The sequence below is a fragment of the Podarcis liolepis genome (assembly GCF_965112155.1).
Source record: "Podarcis liolepis genome assembly, chromosome: 11".
Classification (NCBI taxonomy): Eukaryota; Metazoa; Chordata; class Lepidosauria; order Squamata; family Lacertidae; genus Podarcis; species Podarcis liolepis.
The window spans coordinates 46,898,518-46,917,276 of NC_139565.1; the positions used below are offsets into that span (position 1 = coordinate 46,898,518).

General features: G+C 44.2%; 1 long non-coding RNA gene across 1 annotated transcript in view; it reads left to right on the top strand.

Annotated features, from left to right (window-relative positions):
- The window catches only part of LOC310689088, a 36,708-nt gene extending 18,530 nt beyond the window's left edge, over nucleotides 1-18,178 (top strand). The window contains exons 2-3 of the long non-coding RNA XR_014517300.1: nucleotides 2,817-2,891; nucleotides 17,586-18,178. This is a non-coding gene — a long non-coding RNA (uncharacterized lncRNA). The remainder of the gene's footprint in view (nucleotides 1-2,816; nucleotides 2,892-17,585) is intronic.
- Nucleotides 18,179-18,759: the final 581 nt, after the last annotated feature.

The window sequence follows — 18,759 nt, forward strand, 5'->3', positions numbered from 1 at the left end:
CTGGCACTGTTTCAGAAAAGAACTTTCAAAGAACGGTGTGATTCAGAGATGATGCAAAGGTTTCTGAAGTTACAGCCAGCCAGATAGTTTGCTTTTGGTGATAGTCATGACTGGAGATTTTGTACTTCTGGAAAGGCTGGAAGAGCAGGGGGTGGGGAAATAAGCAAGTTTTTTTCTTCCAGGTGGGGTGGGGGGTGGGAAAGACAAATAAAATTATGGTATTTATTTGAACATCATTCAGTGCTGAAGTAGTTTATTGAAAACCCCGACTTCAAAAACGGAGTTATCTTTGTGGTTAGGCAAGGACAATTACTGGAAACTGGGAAGAAAGGAGCTCATGGTAGCTGGAAACAAGGCTGGATTTACCATTAGGCAGAATTAGGAAAGGATGTATAGATATGTGCAGTATGCACAGAAGTAAAAGGTAAAGGTAAAGGAACCCTGGACGGTTATGTCCAGTCAAAGGCAACTATGGGGTTGCAGTGCTCATTTCGCTTTCAGGCTGAGGGAGCCGGTGTTTGACCACAGACAGCTTTCTGGGTCATGTGGTCAGTATGACTAAACCGCTTCTGCTGCAAAGGAACACCGTGATGGAAGCCAGAGTGCACAGAAATGTTGTTTACCTTCCTGCTGCAGTGGTACCTATTTATCTACTTGCACTGGCGTGCTTTTGAACTGCTAGGTTGGCAGGAGCTGGGACAATGGGAGCTCACTCCATTGTGGGGATTCGAACCGCCAACCTTCTGATCGCCAAGCCCAAGAGGCTCAGTGGTTTAGACCACAGCACCATCCACATCCCAAAGCAGCCATGGACCCCAAGCAGCCGAGTGCTACCTGGGTTATTAGTATACTTACTTAAATGAGAGGATGCCTTTGAAATGTGACTACAAACAATGAAATTCTAATATTTTATCTTCCTGCATTGTTTCCTGTCATCATTTCTCCTAATCCTCAATTGAAGTGTACTGGCTGTTCAATGATAAAGCTATTCTGCTACCCTTTGATATAATGAGTGATGCAGTGGTACCTTGGGTTACATACGCTTCAGGTTACATACACTTCAGGTTACAGACTCCGCTAACCCAGAAATAGTACCTTGGGTTAAGAACTTTGCTTCAGGATGAGAACAGAAATCACGCAGCAGCAGGAGGCCCAATAAGCTAAATCCGTGCTTCAGGTTAAGAACAGTTTCAGGTTAAAAACCGACTTCTGGAATGAATTAAGTACTTAACCCGAGGTACCACTGTAATGTAACCCATTACCAGTGTTGAATTGCCAGCCTGGCAGACTTTTGTATGGGAGAATGGAGGCGACAAGGCTGGCCCACCCAAAAGACGGATTGAAGCAGCCACTTTGGGTAGCAAAATCCCATGAGGCAATGCCCCCCATGAGCACCCCACATGTCCCTGCCACCACATGACCCTGGTAAGCGAGACTTTGATGGGGATGGGGGGTATCTTCCCATTTCACCTCAGGTGGTAAAACAGGAGGGGCCACCATCTTGTCCTTCATTTCAAGCAGCAAAAATATCATGTCATAGAGCAGGCTTCCTCAACCTCGGCCCTCCAGAGGTTTTTGGCCTACAACTCCCATGATCCCTAGCTAACGGGACCAGTGGTCAGGGATGATGGGAATTGTAGTCTCAAAACAATTGGAGGGCTGAGGTTGAGGAAGCCTGAGTTCTTTCTAGAGCATGAGTTTTTTCCACCAGTTTTCCAGGCTGGAACCAGCCCTATTATTAGGCAGAGAGAGCAAACCACCTCAGACAGTGGTTGCAGCTCCTTTTGAGCTCGATGGCTCTCCAGGGTTTCAGACTGGGGACATTCCCAGACCTTTCTGGAGATGCCTGGGCTGGAACCTGGGCCTTCTGCAGATTCTCTACTATGAGCTGCTATGGCCTTTCCTTCCTCATGTGCTTTAGAGCACATTGATCTCTCACTCTCACCTGTCTGAGTTACACAATAAGAGAAACCTATACTTAGCTTTTAAGGCTCTGGATTAAACCAGCCTACAAACATATCTTTAATTTTTTCTTTTTTAAAAAAAAATTGGTGTGATTACTAGAACAATTGCCCTTTTAATGATCTTTCTCATTGATTATTTATTTGGATAACACTGAGTCTGAGACCATTCCTCCCCCCCCCCTTTGAAAGCAAGACAAGAAGGTTACCTTCTCTTATTTATTCACATTAAACAGTTTTGTAAATGCTGGGCACTTTATAGGGTGAGATCACAGTTCAATGTGTGGCAAGGGATCGGTAAATCAATCAACTTTTGTTTCCCTTATTTTTCCAATCTTATGTGCAGTTCTTCACATTTCCACATCAGTGGAAATGTGCAAATGCCGTGGAACTTAGGAGGGGCAGCTCTTTCATTAGTAGTGGGGGGGGGCTGCCCCCCACTTGTCACTCCTGCTTTAGGGGTTCAGGCAGGGGTCTTTCGCAGTCCTACCTAGAGGTGTCTGAGATTGAACCTCTACAGTATAGTGGTACCTCAGGTTAAGTATTTAATTCGTTCCGGAGGTCCGTTCTTAACCTGAAACTGTTCTTAACCTAAAGCACCACTTCAGCTAATGGGGCCTCCTGCTGCTGCCGCGCCGCTGGAGCACGATTTCTGTTCTCATCCTGAAGCAAAGTTCTTAACCTGAGGTACTATTTCTGGGTTAGCGGAGTCTGTAACCTGAAGTGTATGTAACCTGAAGTGTATGTAACCTGAGGTACCATTGTACATGCAAAACAGATGCTCTCCCATTGAGCTATGACACAGGTTTTAAGAGAACAAATTCAGTAAGTGTCAAATGCTTTAATCTTCTTCAGAACCTGCCCATCCTTAACTTTTGAAAGATCCACAGCTTGCAAAAGGCTGCAATAAAGCTTCCCCTAAAGAACCAGGTGGGTTATTTAATATATTTATGTTTGCAGCTTTATTCGATTTGTTTTTAAACCATGACTAGTTTCCCTGCAGCAACCGAAGAGGTGTTGCAAAATTCTGTCCCTTACCAGAGCTTGTTGCCTTCCAAGCCCTTCCACTGCTAAGCAGCCTACACCCCTGAGCCTGCTTGCAGACAATGTGACTGAGTGCCCAATCTAAATGCATCCTGCAGTATATCTGAAATATAATTAGGAATACGTAACCTAAGGACACGGGCCTCAGTCATTCATCTCCTTTGTGTGTGCTTCAATCACCCCTTTTTCCACAGTGAGGGCATAGAAACAGAAAAGGCCACTGGCTGCAATTTGGTTGGCTTCTCATGACTTAATCTAATGTTTGGGCTGAGTCATGCATTGTCAATATTTCTTTTTCTTGAGATGCATTATTTAGCTCCTTGCACTAATTTCAGTGCAATGTCAAGTGTCAGGTCAAGAATCCAGGACAAAGAATATCGTTTGCAAATTGTTTCCTTGTCTTGACGGAGTTCTGATAGAACTTGGCCTCAATACAGGATTTTAGCCCAAGAATTCACTTCCTCCTGACTTCCGAAGGAACAATGTTCTTGTTATACTGCAAAGGACCACACAGTGCCGAATCATGCACAGCTCTGATAATGTATCCTTTAGAGCTTGATTTGTCAGAAATTAAGGACCTTTCAAGTTTGATGGCTGACTGTTGTGCAGGTTTGGAAAAGGACAATCTTTAGTTTCTAGTATGGATACAGGAGAAATTCGATTCAGTTTGCATTTAAATGCAAATCTATCAAGTTCACATTGTTCAAAATGGTATAAGAGCTGAAACACAGCTGTCCATTGAAATTCACACTTACCCAAATCTTGGGACATCATTCTCCAACCAAGCAGTGTTTACAAAAATACATATTTTAGGGGAATTGTGTGTAAAAGTGAATTTATTAATGAAATAACGTGCATTATGTTAGGAGAAACTGCTTGCAAAAAATGTGTTTACAAGGGGAAATTCATGCAAACATGCTGAGGAAGTTTTATGAAGGTTTTAAAAAGTAAAATAAAATTGCAAAATGCAGAAGAAATGTGGAGAACTGAAGTCAAGACTGGAAAAACTGAAAAACTGAGAGAACTGAAATTGACAGGTCCTTCCACCTCTAGTTTCCACCCACCTGTAGCCTGGTTCCTTCCTCTGGCAGACTCTGCTCCTGGCCTATGGGTGTCAATTCCTGCACCTCATACCCGCAAGACATTTCTTAATAGCCAACAGTCACATAAAGTGGTTTACATGGAGGAAAATAAGACCTTGGGAGCAGGAGCGAGGAACTTGTAGCTGTCCAGATGTTGTTCAACTCTGACGTCCATCAGCCCCAAGTCCATACAGTCAACAGTCAGGGATGATGGGAGCTGTAGTCCAGCAACATCAAGATGGCTGCAGGTTCCTCATCTCTGTGGTAAAGGGAGGAACCGGCTAGGGTGTTGAAGTATGTACGGTAAGCATTTCCCATGATTGACTTTCCCAGAAAGGAACCTGGTGACTGTGCTACTTCCACACAATGGAAACAATGCACCAATATTTATTTATTTATTAGTGGGCAGACAGAAGAAGGCCCAGATTTGCGTAAATTTTGAGTGCATTCATTTATATACAAATTTACAAACAATTACTTTAGAAATACAGTGGTACCTCAGGTTAAGAACTTAATTCGTTCCGGAGGTCCATTCTTAAACTGAAACTGTTCTTAACCTGAGGCACCACTTTAGCTAATGGGGCCTCCTGCTGCCACCACATGATTTCTGTTCTCATCCTGAAGCAAAGTTCTTAACCCGAGGTACTATTTCTGAGCCTGTAACCTGAAGCGCCTGTAACCCAAGGTACCACTGTATAGCATATTTCATAATCAGTGAGGAAGACTGTTACCAGGTAACCTATATAGATGGCATTCAATTAGGTTTCCATTAATTTCAATGGGTCTAAATCTGAATAAAAAGTTGAGTGCCATTGGGCGTCTAGTCAGTCTGCAATCCAGGTGCTAAGTGTTGATGAGCAACTTCAATTCCACTGCTCTCCCTTCTTAGGGTTCTTTGTCTCTAAAGTAGACTTGGACCGTTGGATTCCATCTATCAACATCCCTAACCACTGGCTATGCTGGTTAGGGCTGATGGAGTTGGAATCCAACAACATCTGAAAGACACCACATAGTCCTTGACATTGTCTATACTTTGATAGCAGCTCCAGAGGATTCCAGATAGGAGCATTTTCCAGGCCTACGTAGATATTCTAGGGATTGAACCTGGGACCTTTCATGTGGTCTACCTTGGAATGGCATCCTTAATCACAATAGGCCAGATGTGGTCACATGACTCACACTGAGCCCTGTGAAGCTTCTAGGTTAGGCTTTCTCACTTTGCTCCTTGTGTTAGCTACAGATGGCATTTTATCTCCAATGTGAAAGAAGTTGGGCTTGGGAGAACCTCAGCCCACTTGGGTGGTTGCTTTAAATTTGCCATGACAACATTGGGGTCACCTCTGTCTTTAAAGTAAGCAGCTGGCAATGCTCAAGAATTGTTGCTTGTTGTTGTTTCCTGACAGTGACCATCAGGGTCTGCAATCCAGACCCATTTACGCTCAGAGAAGGCCCAATACAGTCAATGGAACAGGCTGGTCACGACTATATTAAGACCCATTGATGTCAGTGAAGCTGCTCAAAGCATGTCTAAGCCAGATCCATTGTGTTTGTACTCAGGGACAAATGACTCATCATTTCGGTTCCAGAAATTAATAGCTTTCTGGGTTTTCCATGTCACCCAGGAGTGGTGATATTGCAGAGGGTCTCGGTGTCCATTCTACATACTTTCACCATATTTAGTCAATCTGCGACAATCACCACAGATACTTTTGGCAATGCGAGACTGGTAGACAATGGACAGAAATCTGTTCCATCTGCAGTGGTGCGTCTTCAGGGTGTTCTGCTGCTCCCCCGTTACACACAGTCATGTTCTTTTCTTCTGTTTGTTATCCCTTCAGCTTTTATCACCATGCAACATTCCTCGTTTGCAGACTCTTCCCGTCATCTGAGCCAGTTGCTATTAACTTGTGACATTTGATGTGGGAGTCCAGAACAATTAATCGACACTGAGGTGTCTTATTAACTTTGTTTCATTCAGTGTGCCTTTTCTCTGGCATGCTCTCCGTGTTTTTCTTTCCTACTCAAAGTAATTAATCAGCAGGAGAGAATGCCGATCTGCCCTTGCCTTGTACAATTCCGTTCTTGTGCTGAGCTATTTTTATTAGAAGATTTCTAACTGCTTGCTCATAGATTTAGTTTATCATCTACCTTTTCTTATATTTACATGCTGGGATGGTGCAATGCACACGCAGACACACACACACACACACACACACATAAGACTCCTGAAACGACCCTCAGGAACAAATCTGGTCCAACTCAAATTTGTGTTTTTGCAGTTTGTGCAAACCACACTGTACTCTGCTCCAAATGACTGGGATATCGCATGGAATTTCTCTCATATTTCAGTGAGTGGCTGTGCTGCATCTGTAGTTCTTAGGTCTATAGTTATGTATCCAGGGTAGGCAACATTCTTAGGCCTGTGAGCACATTTGTAAAGTGCTCATTTTACATTTGTAAAACCCTTGCCAGCACCACAAACACATCACAACTACAAGGAAGGAGTCTGCCCCTGCGGCTTGATGGAGTTAGACACTGTCTCTCATGCCTTGTTATGCTGCTGTTTTTATGGGGATATACACTTGGTATTTATTACCCCTGCTATGCAAAAATCTCCAAATGAATCTGAACTCCAATGTCTAAAATCCCTGGTAGAGGACAAGGATCCTGAGATCACGTTAAGGGTAGCCAAATTCTGTGTGATTGCCATAAAACTTAGAAAACAAGCTGTGTTATCATAATGATTAAGGTTTTAAATGATAATTTTAGGTCAAATGATAATTTTAGGTTAAATTAAATTAAGTTTTAATTTATATATATTTTTAACTGTTGCTATATCTGTATTGTCCCTGTTATACCTAACTGCAAATTCAAATGTATCCCTATCGTGTTTTATGACTTCCTTGATATTGTATGTGGGCTGGAATTATGTGTGACCGATATATGTGTGACCGAAATAATAAAATTCAGTATTCACATCACAACCAAGCTGAATGTCAGTGAGGGAAAGCTGGGGAAAGGAACCCTATTGGTGCCAGGGTCAGCCTCTGTAAGCTTATGTTTGCCCACATGCACCATGTTGATGACCCCCAATTTAGGGGTCTCTCTCTCTCTCTCTCTCTTTCCACCACTCCTTTATTTAAAAATATATACATGCTGCGTTTCTGGGCACAGTCTATCTAAAGTAGGTTACAATAAAAGCTACAAAAAGCTAAGACAAAAAAATAAAACAGAATTCACAAAGATTAAAAAAAGACTCAGCACTCCAGTGACATTGTAAAATCCCAGCCTCTTTTCAGTGGGTGAGACAGAAAATAGCTCAGGTTGAAATGAATGAGTTTTGGAGGCTTTCCAAAAAGCCTGAAGTGTAGCCGCACACCACAGATCGACTGGGTATACAAAAAAGTATCAGGTGTTATAATGATTGTAATACAACAAAATCAAAACACCAAACCGGCTTGCAGATATAAAGGACAATTTTACTTAGTTCAGCAAATTAAAGTGCAACGTGCATATCAAAGCCTGGAGATACTTATAGACATACAGTCAATTAGTGGCCCAACTCTGCCAATAATGTATATAGTAATAGTGGCATAGCACAGATGAAATAAGCAAATCGTTCTACAGTTAGTTATCTACTGGAAGCACAAAGTCCTGTAAGTGGGAATGGTTGCAAGAAAGGGTCACGTTGCACTTTAATTTGCTGAAATAAGTGAAATTGTCCTTTATATTTGCAAGCCGGTTTGGTGTATTGGTTTTGTTGTATTAACACCACAGATCTACAGGACATTCAAAAGGTGTGGAGCCACCACAAAAGCACTCTTTCTCTTGTGGTCACACATCTTACAGGGCTAGGAGGTGGACATCTTCTTCATCATCATCATCATCATCACACCTGATTGAGCTCTCAGTGAGCAGGCATGATAATATGGGTGCATGTGGTCCAGCAACAGTTAAAAACCCAAGATAGTCATTAGCAAATCACTCCCCAGGCTTCATAGATGTCAGTTAGTGAGACTCTCCACCAATTTCCCTCAAGAAAATGTTGTTGGGTCACAAGCCCATGGGAGACAGCATCCTCTGTCTCCTAGCTAGGGAGGACCAACTTCTGCATTCTCAGAATCCTCATTGTCTTTCAAAGACAAGAGTTGCTACACAACTCAACATCCTCATTGCATGTAAAGGTAAAAATAAGGTAAAGGATCCCTGGACAGATAAGACCAATCAAAGGTGACTATGAGGTTGCGGCGCTCATCTCACTTTCAGGCCCAGGGATCTGGTGTTTGTCCACAGGCAGCTTTCCGGGTCATGTGGCCAGCATGACTAAACTGCTTCTGGCACAACAGGACACCGTGACGGAAACCAGAGTGCACGGAAACACCATTTACCTTCCTGCCATAGTGGTACCAATTTATCTACCTGCACTTGCTTTTGAAGTGCTAGGTTGGCAGAAGTTGGGAGAGAGCAACGCAAGCTCACCCCATCTTGCAGATTCAGACCGCTGACCTTCCAATCGGCAAGCCCAAGATGCTCAGTGGTTTAGACCACAGCGCCACCTGCGTCCTTGCATGTACAGCAATGCCATACCACCTAGAATTACAGGCCTCTTGGTTATAGAGATGGATTGTGTACTCGTGGACTGGAAAAATAAGGAGTAAATTTCTTCCCATAATTTTTGTCTGAAGGTAATTTGGCATTGGTTTTGCCTTTTGGGAACAAACACAAGAACCAATAAAATTTGTATGAGGTTTCTTTGGCCAGAGCAGTATGTACAAAATGCAAGGAGAGATATGACACAAAAGTGTGGAATTTCTCATGCCTTTGGCTTTGGAAGTAAGCGGCGGTGTGTGAAAATATTCTGCCAGATCTTCTATAAAATTCACAGTGCTGCTACAGGCCAGGTCAGACCCACTACTGCAAACTGGCTCTCCCTATCCAAGAGAAAGAAATGACTGACAAAAAGTGTCCCAGAGTGACTTACAAAAACAATAAACACCAAAACAAAGTATAACAAATGACCAATAAAAACCCAACCAACACAGCTATGCAGATAACAGACAGGATTGCCCCCACAAGTTGATACACATCTCTAACAAATGCAACCAAGTCTTTGGCTGATTGAAATTCAGGGCCCTTTTAAATGTGTTGTGGGAAAGGGACATTTGTTTTGTTCTTATTTTAATTTTGTATTTTTAAATTGTAATTTTATGTTGTGAACTGCCATGAGATCTATGGATGTAGAATGGTATATGAATTTAATAAACAGTAATAATAATAATAAGGACAATTTGCATGCCCAGGCACCATGAACTGCCCTCCTTCCCATACCAAGAAGTAAATGACCACTTGTAACAACATTCTTTGGTTCAAATTAGACCACAACTTTATTGATTTCAGATGTAAGTGGCTTCGGCTTAGGCACTGGGTATAACTGGTATCGACTAACCCACTTGCAGGTTGACCCCCCAAGGGGTCCCATCCATGTTGAGGGAGTCCTATGACATACATCAAGTAGGAAAGATCCCACACAGATCACCTGCTGTGGCCCTTAGCCCCCACTTGGGTGTCTGGACAGGAGACCTCTTCCAGGATCCTTTTAACGGGATATGCAAATCCTCGAAGGAGCAGGCAAGGCATGCAGCCTCACCACCAAGCATGACTAAACTTTTACCCCAAACCACCAGGTTGGCCATTTGACCTGAAGGACAAATGAAAATGGCAAAATGCTGTGTAAGGGACCTGCTCTCATTTATACTCTGGGAGCAGACCTGAGTGAAGTCCTGAGGGACCTGGTCAGGACCACCCCCCAGAGCATGCCCGCCCCCTGGTCCAGCTGTCATTGGCCAATTGAGCAGCCAGACCAAATCCCAACGCTCCCCAGCTGGTGGGAGAGGATATCGAATCTCCTGAGGACCTGGCAAGGAGGGGGCAGCAGGACGTTGACGTGCCGCAACACAACACTACCAATTAAATGGTAAGCAGTACAGTGGTACCTCGGGTTAAGTACTTAATTTGTTCCGGAGGTCCATTCTTAACCTGAAACTGTTCTTAAGCTGAAGCACCACTTTAGCTAATGGGGCCTCCTGCTGCTGCCGCGCCGCCGGAGCACGATTTCTGTTCTCATCCTGAAGCAAAGTTCTTAACCTGAAGCACTATTTCTGGGTTAGCTGAGTCTGTAACCTGAAGCATATGTAACCTGACGAGTATGCAACCCGAGGTACCGCTGTATTATATTTTTTACGGAATGCTGAAAATTCGCAAGTATTAAGCATCAATTGAACCTCATCCTCATATCTAATATTGGTTTGCTCGGGAAACAGTGCTGCAAGAGTTCCCGTCTCCTCTCATTGTGTGCGACTGAGGTGCGTCGGCAGAATTAATAGAGGAAATTATGGAACATTGAATTGATGGGAAATCTCTCACGTCTTGTTCTATATGCCCACAGTGTGTTAATGAGGCCTCTTCTGCAGCGCTTGCTGTGCTGTTACCAGGACCACTTAGTCTAAGTGATTCTAAACTGAGGTTCTACCTCTTTGAATGCACAAGCAGTCATTACGAGGCACACCTACATCTCTAGTTGGAAAAAGCTACTCTGCCCTGGGGATAGAAGGCTCTGCAATTCTATGTTTCCATTTAGTGCATGTGTACCCTGCTTTTCCTCCAGGAACTCTGGGTGACACCCACTGTTTCGCCTCTGCAAGTTTAGCCTCACAACAACCCTGTGAGATAGAGCATGAGCGAGAGACTGGCCCTAGATGAGATTCATGCCTGACTGGGGATTTAAACTCCAGTTTCCCAAGTCCTAGCTCAGTGCTCCAACCACTGCACCACACTGGTTGTTGAATGGTGAGCTGTGTTCTGCTCAAACACCAGGGGATAGGAAATGTGTGGCCCTCCAACTGTTCCTGGGGAGGAATTCAACATTGCACGAAGTTGATCGTTTCATCAGCATAAGCATTTCTGCTTGCCAGACAGAACAATTCCCCTTATCCTCCCCCTGTTCTGCGGGATCTCCTGACCCCCACCCCCAACCAACTTGTGGGGGGTGCAGGGGGAGGACAGGGGAAACTCTGTTGGATAAATAGAATGTATTGCTGATGGGGCTTGTTAGGTGAATGCTACCTCTGGACCTCCCATCACCCCAGACAATCCGAGAAGGAAATATACCAGCTAATGAATAAAGCCATTTTTAATTATACATGGGCATTCTTGCCTCAGGAGGGCATTCTTGCCAGTAATGGTCCGCAGCAGCAAAATGGATCCACTTGTGCATTTTGTCCTGAGGTTAAAAGGGCTTACATTAATAACTTACATTAGGAAGTTGGAAACATTCACTCAAGATGAAAAGGTTCTGCCAGACGGAAACCACACAGAGGATCTCCTCCTCAATCAGTTTCGGGGAGAAATAAGGCCTGGCAGCAGAGGAGAAACCTGCAAGTGCAACTGAGGAAATAGGTTTGGTTCTCATCTGCACTGATCTCCCTCCATTCAGGATGGAAATGGTTGTAAATAAACATAAGGTGGTCCACCAAATGTTGGGGAACCGAGGGCCCAAGGGGCAATTGTGGCCCTCCTAGCATCTGAATCTGGCCTGTGGGATTTTATTCACATCACACCCCTGTTCCCCAGGCTGGTCCCCTTCACTGGCTTGCTTGGAGGGCTTCTTGAGTGTTTTCGCTTGGGTGGAACATGTCCTTCCACATTGATAATGCCTCTGGATGGATGATGGTGTCAAGTGGAAGAGGAACCAACCCCCACGGCAGGTTGCCGGGAACAGACAAGGTAAAGCCCTTACCATCTGCTTTTATTCAATATTCACAGAGAGAGGCTTGGGAATGCAGTCTCTCGGAATAATGCTGTTGCCCCGAGTGAATCTCCACCCCCTGTGTCTCTCCCACTTCCTCATGAGTCATTGCTACAGTGCTGAAAAGTGCCCTCTGCCTCTGAGCTCTCTGCTCTCCTACTTTCAACGTGTTAGTATTATAATGTCTCATTCTCACATTGCATAAGGTTGCAGGTTGCCTTTAATTACTTAATTGATGTATGAGTATGGGAACTACAGTGGTACCTCGTGTTAAGAACTAAATTCATTCTGGAGGTCCGTTCTTAACCTGAAACTGTTCTTAACTTGAAGCACCACTTTAGCTAATGGGGTCTCCCGCTGCCGCCGCACCACCAGAGCACTATTTCTGTTCTTATCCTGAAGCAAAGTTCTTAACCTGAGGTAGTGTTTCTGGGTTAGCGGAGTCTGTAACCTGAAGCATCTGTAACCTGAAGCATCTGTAACCCGAGGTACAACTGTATTTAAATGTCTCCTCCCTCTCTCCTCTCTGCTCTGCTCCTCTGCTAAAGAAGATGGATGTGAGAGTCATCTTGTTGTTTTGTTATTTGCTTTATAAACAAAACCTTTGACGTTACTATTCCAACCATAGTTGCTTCTGCTGCATTCTGCTGTAAAGGACTGAGTTTACTATCTGTGAACCAGCGTTTAATGCTCATACAACGCTTACCGGGTTATAGAAGAAGAGTTTGGATTTGAGTCTCAAAGTGGCTGACATTCTCCTTTTCCTTCCTCCCCAACAACAAACACTCTGTGAGGTGAGTGGGGCTGCGAGACTTCAAAGAAGTGCGACTAGCCCAAGGTCACCCAGCAGCTGCATGTGGAGGAGCAGAGACGTGAACTCAGTTCCCCAGATTACGAGTCTACCACTCTTAACCACTACACCACACTGGCTCTCAACTTATGACCCTCTCTTATGGAAGAGGGGGGGTCTGGAATGCTTTCTAAAGACACTAAGTCCATCAGCTGTTGCCCTTCTTCTTCTTCTTCTTCTTCTTCTTCTTCTTCTTCTTCTTCTTCCTCTTCTTCTTCTTCCCTTACCATTATTCCCAGCTTTCCCTCTCATCTTCCTCTGATCTGTGACCTCCCTCAAACCTCTGTTGTAATTCTGACCTGTCTTCTTCTTCTCTGGAAGGGTCAGGCTGGGGAGGGCGTCTCCACCATTCCTCCTCTGCCCAGTCCCTGACAGATGGAGAGGGATGTGTGTGTGTGTAGAAACCAGCCCACTGACGAAAGATACAACTTACATTTCTTGCCTCGCCCACTTTGGCCTCTGGCCCTGTCCGCCACTTCATAGCTGTCAACGTTTCCCCCTTTTTAAGGGAAATTCCCTTGTTCCGAATAGGATTCCTTGCAAGAAAAGGGAAAAGTTGACAGCTATGCGCCACTTGCATGTGGCCCCCAGAAGGATGCTGAGAAAGGCCCCTCAGGCTGCGAAAGCTTTGTACTAATCTGCCAACCCGCCCAACCCTGCTTATTATTTTATATTCACTTACAGGTATTTATAAACGGCTTTGTGTTCAGAAAGTCTCAAAGCGCTATATGTAAAATGAAAAACAACAACACATAAAAGCAAAAAATGAATCCAATGGAATTGTGCCGCTATAATCACAACCAAAATAGAAAGAATCTAGTGTTATTTCAGAAGGTGGTGAGACACGTTCAGATGTTCTGAATGGGGGGGGGACACCCGTCACACATTTTAAACAAGAGGTTGGATAAATAAACGAAAAGGAGCAAAGCGTATTCCAGAAATAACTTCCAAGTTTGCAGGCATGTTACGACATATGGAAGAACAACAGCCGCTACAGTACATTGGTCAATCTGCATAACTTGCCCCCCGGCTTAAGGCAATGAAACAATGTTACCTTAAGATTTTAAATATTAGCAACACTTTCTGACAGGCATTAGCATCGTAAAAAGAAGAAATGAGAAAAAGCAAAACATGGCCCGCAGGAGACTCGAGGGGTGAATCATCTGAAGGATCAAGATACTTTTTGCACAGAACAGTTTGGAGGAAGCTTTGTCTGTACTATATATCCAAAGCAATGTCATACCACTTTAAACGGTCCCAAAGAATCCTGGGAAATGTAGTTTGTTAAGGGTGCTGAGAGTTGTTAGGAGACCCCTATCCCCATAGCCATTCACAGTGAGCTCTTGCGCCTCTTCTTTTTCTGGAAAAAATAGTGCTGCCTATCCCTGTCACGAGGGATGCGGGTGGCGCTGTGGGTTAAACCACAGAGCCTAGGACTTGCCGATCAGAAGGTCGGCAGTTCGAATACCCACCATGGGGTGAGCTCCCGTTGCTCGGTCCCAGCTCCTGCCAACCTAGCAGTTCGAAAGCACGTCAAGTGCAAGTAGATAAATAGGTACTGCTCTGGCGGGAAGGTAAACGGCGTTTCCGTGTGCTGCTCTGGTTTGCCAGAAGCGGCTTAGTCATGCTGGCCACATGACCCGGAAGCTGTACGCCGGCTCCCTCGGCCAATAAAGCGAGATGAGCGCAGGAACCCCAGAGTCATCTGCGACTGGACCTAATGGTCAGGGGTCCCTTTACCTTTACCTTTTATCCCTGTCACAAAGAACTCCCAGAGTGGTTCAGCTATCCTCTTCCCAGAGAATTCTAGGAATTTCTGGCATTTGTGTTCCCTGGGGTTGGGAGGCAATTTGGCCTCCTCTTCTGACACAGAATGGGGTTTTTCTACAGGTCAATGCCAGAGTTTTTTGGGGGGGTCTCCATTTTGCTCCCTGGGCTCTCCTGATTCTGGGCAGTCATAACCCTTGTCAGAGGAAGAATAATCCAGGGTCAGGCCAGGACGCATCATGACAGGCTAAGTCATTTTATACTATAAAGCTGTTCCTATACTGTTGTTAACACAGATTGACAGCAGCGACAAAGAGTTCTGCGCAGAATGAGCTGGTGCCGGCATCAAAGCACATGAAGTCATGTGTTTTTTTATAAACCAGATTGGCTATCAAATGTAGGAAATTGCCTGCTTATTTCCTCGACAGAGTATTAAACTTTATATTTGTTAGCCTCTTAATTGTGCCTTCAGAAATGAAGTTGTCATAATGGAGGAGGATAGTTTGAGGTAATAACTGGGGAAATGGCCCCCGTCCATTATTCAGACAGATGGAAGGCCTTTCGGTTTCCTGGATGACAATTGGAAGAAGGAAGAAAATTGGGTTTAATAAGATCCACCCTTATGTTGGTGCTTAAATGTATCCGCTTTCTAAAATGGGGAGGGGTTTCCCCCCCTAATGGCACTAGAAATTAAACGAAAAGAGATCCTGCATTATTTTAAAGAATATGCTTAGTTTAGAGTAAGGGACGTGGGTGGTGCTGTGGGTTAAACCACAGAGTCTAGGGCTTGCCGATCAGAAGGTTGGCGGTTCGAATCCCTGCAACAGGGTGAGGTCCCGTTGCTCAGTCCTTGCTCCTGCCAACCTAGCAGTTCGAAAGCATATTAAAGTGCAAGTAGATAAATAGGTACCACTCTGGTGGGAAGGTAAACGGCGTTTCCATGCGCTGCTCTGATTCGCCAGAAGCGGCTTAGTCATGCTAGCCACATGACCCGGAAGCTGTACGCCGGCTCCCTCAGCCAATAAAGCGAGATGAGCACCGCAACCCCAGAGTCGGTCACGACTGGACCTAATGGTCAGGGCTCCCTTTACCTTTACCTAGTTTAGAGTGGCTGTGTCAACAGGGCACATATAATCCATGGAGGAAAATAACCCCAGCAGAATTTTGTATCAGTTAAAACAGGATTCTCTGAGCTACATTTCAGGTTTTTTGGGGCTACCCCTTATTTTGTCTTAGACTCTTCTCTGATACAAAATGGAGGAGTTCACTTGGTGTAAGGCAACTTCCTTATCTTACCCTTGTTCTCCGAAACATGAAAGGATGAGCCAGAAGAAAGAGAAACCTCTTAGCATCAGGGAGGATGTCAGTGAATAAACTAGCATAGCCCATCTGGGCCTCCTCTTGCATGAGGTGCTGCTGTAAGCAGGTTTCAGAGAGGGATCTGATGGCGCCTTTTGTTGAGCCTCTCCTTTATCAGTGGGCCCTGGCATGCTTACTCCAAACAGCAAAGGGCCTGTGGGTCTAGCTGCCATTTTAATTCCCCATAATGTCCTACGAGAAATAAAGGTAAAGGGACCCCTGACCATTAGGTCCAGTCGTGGATAACTCTGGGGTTGTGGCACTCATCTCGCTCTATAGGCCAAGGGAGCTGGCATTTGTCTGCAGACAGCTTCTGGGTCATGTGACCAGCATGACTAAGCCACTTTTGGCGAACCAAAGCAGTGCACAGAAATGCCGCTTACCTTCCCGCCAGAGCGGTACCTATTTATCTACTTGCACTTCGTGCTTTCGAACTGCTAGGTGGGCAGGAGCAGGGACCGAGCAACGAGAGCTCACCCCGTTGCAGGGATTCGAACCGCCAACCTTCTGATCGGCAAGCCCTAGGCTCTGTGGTTTAATCCACAGCGCCACCTGTGTCCCTTCTACAAGTGATAGTAGGGTATTAAAATGGAGGACAGGCACAGCTTCCTTGCACTTCTTAGAGTGCTGGGTCGAGGGAGCAGGGATATTAAAGTGCGCATTGCAAGCATTAGTAGTGGGCTCTCCTGAGATGTTGAGGCCCTGACAGCTGCCAATGGGTATCACTTGCAGATACCAAGCCTGATAACTGTGGAACAATTGCCCTCTCTTTGCCTTGCGGGGATGGGGTTTAAACACCACACACAGAATCCACATGCCTCACTTGGGCCCATTGAAAGTAACATTTAATCCATCGGTTAAAGTAATACTAAAAAGATGCACTTCTCACCGTTCTGTCGCCTAATAGATCTACATTGGTCCACAACATAAACACAGGGAGAAAAGTTCTAGAAATCTCAGCTCCTAAATGCCTCTTGAAACAGAAAGCATTTAATCTCGACTGAATTGATAATAAGGAGCAAAGTAACAAAATCTCCTGGGCAGGAAATTCCACCCAGGGCTATCTTAGAGAGAGGACTTTTTGAAATGGGAGAGGTCCTGAAATTTATATCCTGAAATTTACAATCTTGGGTCTCAGCAACTTTACCTTCTCCGAGGCCCCTCTTAGAAGATATGTAAACTGGATGATACTCTGGTTAACTTTGATGGAGGGACGGTGACTCATCTCAGACATGCTGCTGGCTTGTGTGATGCTACCCGTACACAAGCTGAGTCATGTGTGAACAAAGATCCGATCTGCTGGAAAACCATCTGCCTTCAAAGCAATATCAGGAATTGGCTTTAAATCACTGTAAACCCAAATACTTCTTAAGCTCTGTCCCACTGAAAAAATTACTCCGTGTGCAATTCCCTAGAGAGAGCCACTTTAGCTGCTGCAAATCAGGGTAAAGTCATACTTCTCTTAAGTGTTTATTTTAGAGAGTCGTAAATGACTGATTCCGAGACAGCAGCAGTAATGTTGATGAGATTGGCTGGAGATAATAGAGTTTAGGTGAGCCACAAACTGGCTGACCCGAGGGTGTCCATGTGACCAAGGGTGATGTATCTAGAGCTAAACCTAAAAGTGTATTGACCAGTGAGTGATGAGCTTATTAGCTTCATGTTAATAGCCTTATAAACATCTGTGTGATGATCTGATACTTCTTACTGCCTTCCAGGTAATCAACTTAGCCCATGACCATGATAAATGAAACTTGAAATAGGACCACATCCTAATAAGGTTACAAAAGCAGGAGGAGTGGCAGATGCAAATGATGGATTATGCGGAATTGGCAAAACTGACCTGCAGGATCTGAAACCAGGATGAATCAAAATTCCAAAGAGACTGGAGTAAATGTATTGACTATTTAAACAAGAACTGTAGAAGTTTGAAGACACTAGCAGGATTAAAATAAATCTTACAACATGGACTTGAATAAAGAGGAAACTGCGAGATGTAGATTGGAAATAGAAAACTGTTGGCGGGAGGGAGGGAAGTTATTACTCGGCAGAGCGGGGGGGGGGGAAGAGTTGTACAAATGAATGTGGAAATTTATTGTTGTTTGGTTAAAGTGAAAATTTAATTAAAAACTATTAAAAAAGAAAGAAAATGGGAAAGCTGCTTTTTCTTGCCGAGTCTGCAAGGACTAATCATGCACATCAACTGGGATTTTGCTTTCGTTCTCTTAACATCTTCACCCCACCACCACCTGAGAAGAGTAGGGGCGCCCTCTGAGGAATGTGATCGGAAAGATGATGGACAGAAGCCAAAAATAGCCTTTATTATTAATTATTATTATTATTATTATTATTATTATTATTATTATTATTATTGAAGATTTTCTTGTTTTACAGACGTATGTGTAATGTCTCTTGTATTTTTTTCCATGTAACATTTTTACAAATCCGTTTGTTCAGCTTGTGTGCGCATGTTTTCAGTGAGTCTCAGAAACTTTAAAATCCTTCCTAGGTTATGAGCCCCTGTTTAATTTTGCAGTCCTGATTTTCCCATCCACCATCCTTTAAGTGGATGGAATTGGCTATTTTTTGAATGCTCAGTGTTTCATTGTTGCGTGTTTATTTGATCGTAAACCAGTTGGAGAGGCACTCTTGCCCAAAATGTGGTACAAAAAGCCTTTTAAATAAAATAAATAATACAATCATATATTTGTAGAGTTGGAAGGGACCACAAGAGTCTTCTAAGCCGACCTTCTGCAATGCAGGAATCACAGCTAAATGATCCCTGACAGATGGCCACCCAAGCTCTGTTTAAAAACCTCCAATAAGGGAGAGTCCACCACCTTCTGAGGTGTACCTGTGGAACAATACTCATCATGACAGTCCACTGTCAAA